This window comes from Cebus imitator, unplaced genomic scaffold, assembly GCF_001604975.1.
Source record: "Cebus imitator isolate Cc_AM_T3 unplaced genomic scaffold, Cebus_imitator-1.0 Scaffold22, whole genome shotgun sequence".
In the NCBI taxonomy this organism is placed as follows: Eukaryota; Metazoa; Chordata; class Mammalia; order Primates; family Cebidae; genus Cebus; species Cebus imitator.
Genome location: NW_016107337.1, coordinates 842791 through 851496, shown reverse-complemented (window position 1 = coordinate 851496; position 8706 = coordinate 842791).

The window sequence follows — 8706 nt, the reverse complement described above, 5'->3', positions numbered from 1 at the left end:
CAAAACTCTATCTCAAAAGGAAAAAAGTAAATTAAAAAAAATGAGAAAAGCAAAATTTAGGTAAGTAGGTGATATAACTAGTGGAACCCATTTTCCATTCTCTAAGTCCAAGGTGTCCTTTTCTATGACCATGGTTCTCATCCAGGGATGATTTCAGTACCCAGGCAATGTCTAGAAACATTTTTGATTGTCAAAACTTGGGGGGCAGAGTATGCTCCTGGCATCTGCTAGTGTTTAGCAGCATCCTTGTCCTCTATTCACATTTAATCCTACAGCTGTAAGTGGTGTTATATAAGAGACAAATAAGGTTAAGAAATTAACCTAAGTACGCTTGGCTAATAAGTTCAAAAGCCATCAATTACAAGGCCATCTGGCCTTAAGACACAATCCATTCTCCACCGTGGTGCCCTTGCCAAAAGAAAAGTTAAAAAGTGCTATATACTTCCATTTCCGGCCCAGCCTCTTTCTTTCTGTACCAGTAGCACTCATGCAAACATGATGAACGTTCCTAAAACCCCGCCAGACTTTCTGTAAGAAGTGTGGCAAGCACCAACCCCACAGAGAGACACAGTACAAGAAGGGCAAGGATCCTCTGTATGCCCAGGGAAAGTGACAATATGACAGGAAGCAGAGTGGCTATGGTGGGCAGACTAAGCCGATTTTCCAAAAAAAGGCTAAAACTAGGAAGATTGTGCTAAGGCTTGAGTGCATTGAGACTAACTGCAGGTCTAAAGAGAATGCTGGCTATTAAAAGACCCAAGCATTTTGAACTGAGGAGATTAGAAGAGAAAGGGCCAAGTGATCCAGTTCCAAATGTCATTTTTTTTTTATTATGAAGACAATAAAATCTTGAGTTTATGTTAAAAAAAAAAAGTCAAAAGGTAACCCTCAATGTTAGTGTCATAATATTTTATATATTATACTACATTATCATTTTTTCACTTTTTCAAATTTGGGGCATTTATAGTTCTCAATTTCACAAGCATAAACTTACATCCCCAGGGGAAGAAAATTACTACTGTCCTTACTTGGTGAGAAGAGGAAGTGGCTCCATCAAGCAGTGTAGGGCTCTGGGCCAAGTCTCCAGAGGAGTCTACAATGATTTACTAGCTCAGCAAAGAAGAGGAGGTCATCTTGCCGACATCACTGCAGTCGGGAACAAGTTACCATATTTTGTTCTCATTCGAATAAGAAGTACATGAGGAAAAAGAAATATTTCCTGGAGTTGTATGTACTTTGCTTTCACAAGTATTTCCTTTGTAAGTTGATATTTCCCCAGTGGCCTTCTATCAAAAACGGCAGTCTCTTTGTGTGCCCTTGGACATGAGCAGGTGGCACCAGGCCCACAGAACCCTGACAAGGGTGTGGAAGGACAGGAATGGAAAGAAAACAAACATGAGAAACAAAATCTCCTAAGAAGAGCTTTCAGAGTCTATCTTGTCAACCACCTGCAAGAGATGGAGAAGCAGAACAAAGCCCATTGATGTCTATGGTGGCAGTGTGGCAGACAATTTCAATCCCTGTGCTCTGACATGTACTATTTTTCACACTCAGCAATCAACACCCATGTTCTCTTTCCATGTTTTGTTAGTGATTCAAAGTGTACTCTTATATTTTTTGCCATATATGCTATCGATGCACACACACTGAAATCTATAAAATCATAATAGCACTTTGATGGAATCATGCTGTCTCTCAATGGAATCTAATTGGTAATTTGCCTCTAATTTTTATAATTACTTGAGTTACATGAATCCTAGAATAGTCAGGAAGCCCATGGTCTCAACATAATAATACCATAATTACCATAAATAATACTTTGATGAATCACAACTTCTTTATTCCTTCCTCTTTGACCAACATTATTTCTAACTTAGCACTGATATCTTCATACTGCTTTTTTGCTTACCAGACTGATTTTCCTAGAAGCTTGAAAATTCCTTGAAGATAGGAGCCATGTCCCATTTTTCTCTTTATCCCCAGAGACTAGGATAGTACCCAGCACAAGTTAAGTGCTTAATAAATATGGGTCAGGCTGGGCACAGTGGCCCATACCTGTAATCCCAGCACTTTGGAAGACCGAGGCAGGTGGATTGTCTTGAGCTCAGGAGTTCAAGACCAGCCTTGGCAATATGACAACAGAAAAAATGAGGATGGGTTGTTCACTCAATTTCGTCTTTCTCCTCTTGGCTCACTGCAACCTCTGCATCCCAGTTTCAAGTGATTCTTATGACTCGGCCTCCCGAGTAGCTGGGATTACAGGCACCTGCCACCATGCCCAGCTAATTTTTCTATTTTTGGTAGAGGCAAAGTTTCACCATGTTGGCCGGGCTGGTCTCAAACTTCTGACCTCAAGTGATCCACCCCTCTTGACTTCCCAAAGTGCTGGCATTACAGCTGTGAGCCACTGCGCCCAGCCCATTTTACACTTCTTTAAACATATTAAAATATTTTTTCTTTTTTTTTTGAAATGGAATTTCACACTGTCACCCAGGCTGCAGTACAATGGCACAATCTTGGCTCACTGCAACCTCCGCATCCCGATTCTCCTGCCTCAGCCTCCTGAGTAGCTGGGATTACAGGCACACACCACCACACCCAGCTAATTTTTTTTTTTTTGAGGTCTATGTTGTCTTGTGTGTAAAATGGGAATATTAGTTATGCTGCTAATCCAGCACTTTGGGAGGCTGAGATGGGAGGACAGGTTGAAGCCAGGAGTTTGAGACGAGCCTGGGCAACACAGTGAAACCCTGCCTCTACAAAAAATTTAAAAATTAGCTGGGTATGCTGGTGTGCACCCATAGTCCCAGCTACTTGAGGGGCTGAGGCGAGAGGGTGGCCTGAGCCCAGGAATTCAAGGTTGCAGTGAGCTATGAGTGAGCTACTGAACTGCATCCTAGGTGACAGAGTGCACCCTTGTCTCTGAAAAATAATAATAATACAATTTTTTTAAATGGGAATTTTTACTTCTCTCCTGCCTGATAACAATCATATAACCAATATGCAAGTTAATATTTCACAAAGCACCAAGAACCATTATCAATACCTGCCTCCCAAGATTACTTCCAGGAGTGAGACAACAGAAATACTTTTTAATGACTTTTTTTCTTTGAAACATTGCTGATTCTTTTGTTTTTCAGAGTCTAGAGAATGTTTTCTTTGAGCTATTTGTAGCCTTTAACAAATAAGTAGAGTTTGCAGAATTTGATGCATATTTCTCTTTCTGTCTAATTTCTCCATTATTCATAAACTATTTATGAATATTCTTAATTTATGACAATGTGGTTGTTCACATAAGTTCAATAAAAATCCCATTTTCTTTCATAATGGGATACATAATGGGAAGAACTGGTTATTTTCCCAATGCTTTGACTGAAATGGCCTTGTGAGAGTTTTCAAAAAAGCCAATTGAGAAGAGCCTATGTGGACAGTGATTCTCGTTGCACTTATCTGAGTAATGAAGCCCAGTATAGTGGACTGAAGCTTATTTTGCAGGTAGGTTGGTCCTGCTGTGATTTGTCTTTGGTGAAAGTTGGGGGCTGGAAAGAAAAAAAATATATACTTCTGAAGAAATCATGATATTAGATTAAGAAGAAAATTATGATATTAGATTAACATTTGTTTCCTGAGTGGCCACATGATTGCCCATGGCATGGAGCTACCCATAATGCCCTTCCTTAGCATGAAGCAGCCAGAAAGACCAACAGTCAGATTCCACATGAGTAAGGAACTGATAAATAGGGGAGACTGAAATTGGCCCAATTCTCCCATAGAAGTGACATTTATGATTTCTTTTGAATAAATATAGAAATTGATACTCCAGTATTAAAACTTAAGAAAGTTACATTTGTCTTATTTGAGTCCCTTTCTCAGGAAACCAATTATCAGTCCTGCCATATAGCATCAAGAAACTGAAACTCACCAGATCCGGAGATCTGGACAATAGGATGATCTCTCACCTGTCATGACTGCTATCTGACCATCTGCTTCCTGTTAACTTACTAACTCCTCTTCCTTACCCACCCACCCCCAATTCCTATTTATACACATGTAGTTATGTTCCTTCTCTGCTATATAAACTCCCAATTTTAGTTGGTCAGGGAGTTGGATTTGAGTCTGATCTCTTATCTCCTCTTCTGCATCACTGGGCTAAAGCTATCTTTCCTGGCAATACTCATTGTCTCAGTGATTGGCTTTCATTGTAGCAAGCAACCAGACCTAGAATGAACCCGTAGTGTTTTGGTAACATAATTTTTGCAAAGGTGGTTTCATTCCCCCGTACCTTGCTCTATACACCTCTTACATTTTGCCTGCTCCTGAGTTGTATCCTTTAAAATAAATAGCTAAAGAAAAATAGTGCCTGAGTTCTGTGAGCCATTCTATCAAATGATCAAATCCAAGAAGGGGCTTATGAGACCTTCCAGTTTCTAACTGGTTCATCAGAAATTGTGGGTAGGCTGGGAACCCACTACTTGAAATTAGCCTCTTACATGGGGAAGTAATATGGGTCTGAGGCCATCACCTGTGGAGGTATGCACTAACTTCTTTTAGTGTCAGAATTGATTTGAATTTGGAAACCAAAAAGTATCTGACCCAGCTCTAAATCAATTTAAAGGTTTATTTTGCCAAGGTTATGAACTGTGGCTCATAACATAGCCTCAGGAGGTCCTGAGAATGTGTCCAAAGTGGCTGGGTTATAGCTTGGTTTTATGTATTTTGGAGACAGAAATTACAGACAAATACATAAATCAATGCATATAAGGTATACATTGGTTTGGCCTGGGAAGTCAAGATATCTCAAAGTAGCGACTTCTAGGTCATATGTGGATTCAAACATTCTATGATTGGCAATTGGTTAAAAAAGGTGAGCCCTGACTGAAAAGTTGAATTCAGCCAAAAAAGTTCTCGAGTTTAGATAAGCGGCATGTGGAAGCCAAGGATCTTGTCATGTACATGAAGTCTCCAGGTAGCAGGCTTCAGAGAGGATAGATGGTGAATATCTCTTATTTGACCCTAAATGGTATTAGACTCTGCTGAAAAGACCTAGCAAGGGAAAGAGATTCTCATGTTAAATAAATAAATTTGAGGATAAAACTACTTTGATTTCCTTCAGGGCCTGTTTTCTGTCATGCGATGCTGTACCAGAGTTAGAATTTAGTATCTTTTGCTAAAGATACTAACAAAACAGACTCAAAACAGACTTTGTGCCTGTTTTGCTAATTTTAAGATCTCTATTTTAATGCTGATGGTCAGCTGTCTAAACTGGTCAGTTGTGTCTAAACTCCAAAGGGAAGAGGGTATACAAAGGTATATTTACCCCCTTTCCCAGCATGACCTGAATTAATTTTTCAGGTTTTTTTTGGGTACCCTTGGCCAAGAGGGGTTCCATTCAGTCTGCTGGAGTAGTTAGAATTTTGGTTTTGGTTTACAAATTGTAGAACCCCATTGGTGTCTACAAAAAATTGGAGAATTGTGTGGTAAGGGAGAAATCTCCACGTTTTGGTGACCAGAAATGTTGTAAGAGTTAAGAAGAGGAAACACATTTTTCTCCCAAACAATCTCCTTTAATCTTCACTAAAACGCTAAGAAACCGGTATAATTTTTATCATCCTTATTTTAATAATGGGTGAACCAAGGCCAAAAGAAGTTAACCAATTTTCAGTAGAGAAGCAGAGCTGGGATTCTGATATTATGTAGGACCCAGAGATCCACACTGCACCCCTACCTGCTACCACCCTCCATCTAGGTAAGAAATGGTGATGAGCATCTCATCACAGGAGGGATGCTCATCACAGGAGGGATGCTCATCTTTTCACATAAAGGAAGACCTGAATTATTTTATGTCAAAAAGAGATAGATTAAAACAAGCAATGGAACTTAGTTTTTCAGGCAAATACCAGAATGACAAAAATGGCTTGAGAATGTGAATGCCACATTTGTAATTCAATAGAAATGCTGACTGCATAAGATGAGATCATGATGGCCTTGACGTTCTGTGCTAACAATCATTCAGTATAATAATTACCTTCCAAAGAAATGCAGCCAGCAACACAGAGAAAAATGAAAAACATCATTTTTGCATAAATGTTTGCTTTTCAAAAACACTTTGTGTGCATTTCCTTGGAATATTTTTGTATTTCTACAAGTAGAAAATGGAGATCTATAATACCAGAGCTGATTATCTGCAAATATGAGGCTTCTTCAGGAACAGCCAGGCTGCACTAAGAGATGTGACCCTGAGAGCAACCAGCAGGTTAACTGCACCTGAGACATGTTTAAATTCTTTTAGCTTAGACACATTCCAGAGTGATGGCCATGTGATAGACCTAAACACACAAAAATGTATGATCAGCATTAGCTTTAGGCCTAATAAGCTTCCAGAGAGAACAGAAACACCTAAGACCAAAGATGATGTCAACCTCTCTCCAAACTGAATGGTTTCCTTCTCAGAGGTCTTGGACAAAGCACCAAGCTCATGAATATGTTTAATCTCTGCATAAGAAGTCATATTAGAGGTCTGAGGATCCAATTGTTAGGTGAAAAGGAGTGAGGCAGTGACTTGTACATAAACCTTGCTCAACTGGTGTTTTTCTTACTGTCATATAGGTTTTGCTTTCAACTGCATTTCAAATAATCAAGTTTATTCCTACAAAGTATAATCAAAATGAGGTATTCTTTAACAAATATGATGTGAATATAAAACAAGGATGATATAATGAGAATATTGTTGCTCAGTGACATCTTCTCTGAGAAGGTGGGGTCTTGGGAGGCCCAAATGTGAAATCTGGGACTGAGAAAGCTTCATGAGGTTATAGAAGCAGCAGGGCCAGGCAGGTCCCAACTAGATAGAGGCTGCACAAGACGAGAAATCAAGCAAGGGCTCTGGACTCCAACATTCTAACCATACCCTGCCTGGGAACCACAAAAAATGTACTTAGTGCTTCTCTGTAGGCAAATAATTTTCTCCTGCAGGATGAGGATCCATAATAAGTCTTGGGACTGGTTAAGTCATTTGCGTATCTTATGGATCAGTGGACACTGCTCTCCTGTCTATGTGCTTTTACAACTTAAGACATTGTAACTTGGTTCTGACTTCACCAAGATCATAAAGGTACTCTTTTTGTTGGATTCCTTCTGTCATCTTTTTCTTGGAAAATAATCTTCTCTTCTTGATTGAACACAAAAATGAACAAAGAAACACAAACAGGCTGGGAGCAGTGGCTCATGCCTGTAATCCAAGCACTTGGGAGTCCAAGGTCAAGGGATTATTTGATCCCAGGTCTATGAGACCAGCCTATGCAACATAGTGAGCCCCTGTCTCTACACGAAGTAGAAAATTGGCCAGGCATGGTGGCACATACCTGTAATCCTAGCTACTCAGAGGGCTGAGGCAGGAGGATCACTTCAGCCCAGGAGGCCAAGGTTGCAGTGAGCTGTATTATGCCACTGCACTCCAGCCTGGGTGACAGAGTGAGATCCTGTCTCAAAACACACACACACACACATACACAAAACAATAAAGGCCTTCAACATCACATTTGTCTACCTCATTTGTACGAGATTGAGTTCAAAACTCCGTTTACTTCATTTCCAGGTTGCTTTGGAATTGCATTCTGTATGGTTGCAAATAAGCATGACATGAAAACACAACCATAACATAAACACAACATGTATAAATATATGTAAATCAAGCAATTGCTTACCTAAAAGCTGACCTTTCATTTGTGATTTATTTATCTACAGTCACATACCTGCAGTTAGGTTTTTTATTAGTAAAAAGCTGTGAAGCAGAGAGCTTGACTTTTATCTTCCATAATCTTGGACAATCAAAACAACCTCCCCTTTCAAAGCTTATTTAATTGTTAACTAATGTTTGATGGTTATAGGTAGTCATAGAGTTAATAAACATAAAATAAAGTAGTTTATGGGCTTGTGATCCCCAAAAAGATATATTGAAGTCCTGACCTCCAGTATCTTTGAAAATAGGACCACCAGAGATATGATTAGTTAAGATAAGGTCATACTAGAAGAGGGTGGGCCATGAATCCAGTATGATCGTGTCTTATGGGAAGAAGACAGACAGACATGCAGGGAGAAGGCTATATGACAACAGAGATAGAGATGGAATTGCTGCAGCTACATGCCAGGAACACCAAAGATTGACAGCAAACCACCAGAAGCTAGGAAGAGGTAAGGAAAAATTTTCTCCTGCAGGATTCAGAGGGACCATAGCCCTGCCAACACCTTAAATTTGGCTTTTAGCCATGAGAACTGTGAGACAATACTTTTCTGTTGTGTTAAGCCACCTAGTCTGTGATACTGTGTTGCAGCATTCTACAAATCTCATAGAGGCAGCATGATAAAATCTTTGAGAGATTTCACCCTCCAAGTGAAAGGTCTAGCAGAGCATTTACAAATATTGGGCAATATATCAGCAAATAGAGCTCATGGGTCACATGATACACACTTTACTTGTATCATTTCATTATATTATCACAAGAAATAAATGATGTTGGAGCTATCTTGTAGATAATGAAACCATAGCACAGATAGTTCACATGGCTCACTTGAGGTCACATTATTGGTAATTATAGACTGCTGTGGGGACATCATGATGTTTCTTGCCCTTAAGGACTTGAAAATCTAGTAGGTAAAAACTGAAACATATGCACGTTGCTTTAGTTATTAATTGGTTTTGTCTTTCAT